The 2,783-nt window shown below is 33.8% G+C and overlaps 1 long non-coding RNA gene across 1 annotated transcript; it reads left to right on the plus strand.

The window, feature by feature from the left end:
* The first annotated feature begins 869 nt into the window (after window positions 1-869).
* Window positions 870-1,946, plus strand: LOC141696824 (uncharacterized). Its single transcript, XR_012564500.1, has 3 exons — window positions 870-903; window positions 1,000-1,132; window positions 1,682-1,946. It is a non-coding gene; the product is annotated as an uncharacterized LOC141696824 (long non-coding RNA).
* The last annotated feature ends 837 nt before the right edge of the window (window positions 1,947-2,783 follow it).

The raw sequence follows: 2,783 nt of genomic DNA on the forward strand, positions 1-2,783 counted from the left end.
TAACCCAATTTTCCCATTCCCTCTCATTAAATTTCATTTCCCCGTTTCTCCAAATTTCATTTCCCCCTTATCTCCCCCTTATCTCCACTGCTTTTTCCCCCTTATCTGTGTGCCTTCAATTGAAACATAGTGATGGCTTCTGTAGTAAATTGTTGGGCGGTCATTTCTCTACCGATGTCTTTTCTCTGACGATGCTCCCTTTCCCTCTGTCCCCCTATCTCTATGAAAGCATGATTTGTTGGTGTTTCAGGACTCCGAAATTCTTTCTTTCAAAAACCCTAGCTCTGTTACCTTTGGTGCTCCTAGGTAAGCTTGTCTTTTTAAACGTTTATCTATTTTACATGCAATATGAGTTCTTGGGTGTGGATCTGAAATTGGCTTTTATTGTTTCTTGCTAATTTAGAGCAAATAATTTTTTTGGTTGGTATGTGGAAATGAGATAAAGATTGATTCTTTGATGACCCATTTTAGTTAGTGTTAATGGATTTTGTTTGTTTTTGTGTTTAATGCTTTTTACATAAATCTTTGGTTGCTTACACACTCATTTTGTTGGAAATTTTGTGTCTTTCTTCTTGGTAAGGTAGATTCTAATTGTGGTTAGTTCGTATTGTTTGTTGTTAGGATGAGATTAATTGTTGGAGTATAGTAATAGTTATTATAATTTAAGCAGTTCTCTTTACTTTGGATATTTGTGCTTAATTGTTTTTGTACAGGAAGTGGAATCAACTTCTCTGTTCCTAGGATTGGTAGTTATAGGAAGTGCTTAATTGTGTGTGAATATATATAATTGTGTATTTGGCTTTACTTTGGATATATATAATTGTATATATATATAATTTAATTGTTGTTTTGTAGAAATGAGTTCAGGAGTACCTGGGGAACTGCTACTGATGACATTGCTCCGTGAGGACTTTATTCTCTGCTCCAAAATTTGAATTAGTATTTTATGTTACAAAATTATAATACTATTTAAATGTGTAATTCCATTTATTTATTCAGGGTAAATGAAGAGCCTGTTGTTGAAGGTGAGAAGAACGTTGATGTCGAAAAACAGACAGAACAGGAAGATGCTGGTGAGGTCAACAAGAAGAATCTCGTAGCTAATCCTGAAGAGAAGGAGCCTGAGCCTAAGGTGACCGGTTCTCTAATATTCTTTTTTAAATTCTGTTCCCTTGAACAATCACTCACCATCTAGCTATTGTCTTGTTGAAGAAATAATTAAAGAAGCGAAGTGAAAATTTGTGCTAAGCAAATACCTTATTGAAACAAGGGGAATATAATTGCATATTCTAGTAAATAAGACTAAAGTTCATGTATGATATTTGGCTCCATGAACCTAGCATACCAAATTTACCCTTGCATAATTATTATGGTTCAAAATTTATACAAACTATACGTTGTATCCTCTAACAAGGTTTAATGATCTATATCTCTTTGGAAAAGGCATGATATACATATGCCTATGCTTGTATAATACTTATATAGTAAACTATACAATATTGTAAATCATATATGCAATAAAATAGTATGACTACATAGCGTGAGAAACATACCGCCCCCGACCATTTATAACCTAACCATGTGCTAGTTCTGTGATTTTTGAAATGACCATGATTTCGAGGTATGTACAGACTATATGCATAATTTGCACTATTTTAATGTATCAAATTTGGTTGTGCAGGGTTGATAACTTGACATGAGCATTGAAAGCAGAATCATGGCTCACATACTTTACATGATACAAAGTGAGCACTAGTTTCATCCCTTTGCTTCGTTTTGAAGTAAGATTAATGTAAAGTCAATGACAATCTGGTTAAGTAGTGACAAAACAAGAATTAAAAATATCACGAGCTTAAAAAGTTTATTACATAATTTCTTTTGTTAGCCGGGAATGAAGAGAAGAACTCTTTAGTTCTAGTTTGTTAAGGCATGTGCTGGAGCTCAGGTCAGCCCCAATCTCTTTCTATTAGTGAGATAAGTATATCCCTGATCTCGTTATAAAGATCTAGGCTAATGGCATGAGCTTAAGACAGTTGTGAGTTTTTTTAAGTATCTATTTTTTATGAATAACTCTGAATAAAATGAAGAAAATATGTTAAAGTAGGTGCCTAACTTTAATGTTCATATAATCTCCGCTAGCTGTAGGATATTTCTTCATTTCTTATGAAAGGGTTTAGGGTTAGCGTGAACTCTGCTAGAGTGGCTGGAGGAATTGCGCCAGTGTCAGCATATTCGATAGTTCCCGAGCCACAATCAGCAGTGGCACAACTGAATTTACCCGTGCATCAAGCCTACATAGAGTTGGTCCCCATATTCTGTCGGACGAGGACCAGGGGTACAAAAAGAAAGTTGGAAGCACCGAGAGAGAGAAGGAAATCAATGATAGACAGAGGAGTGATAGACAGAGGAGGAGTGCCAACACAGGAGAGTAAACCTGGCCACACAGGAGGGCTGCATTGATTGACTAGTGTGAATGTTGCAAATTAGTTATTGTGTACCTTAATGAGCATGTTTAGAAATAAATTTTAAGTTATAGTTGTAATTCTTGTACAAAATCTTTGTATTATAAATTTAATTTCAATTGTGATATAACAATTGAATTATTATAATAATATTTTATTTTAAAATTGATTTATTTTAAATAATGAGATTAATTTTGTAAACAGTTGTGTGAAACCCACTTAAAAAATGATGAAAACTGTTGTATGTCTCAATGCACATATTTTTTTTTAAAAACTGTTGTCTTTTCATATTTTTTTGCAATGGTTTAAATCTTTTACACC

Source organism: Apium graveolens, chromosome 11 (assembly GCF_009905375.1).
Source record: "Apium graveolens cultivar Ventura chromosome 11, ASM990537v1, whole genome shotgun sequence".
NCBI lineage: Eukaryota > Viridiplantae > Streptophyta > Magnoliopsida > Apiales > Apiaceae > Apium > Apium graveolens.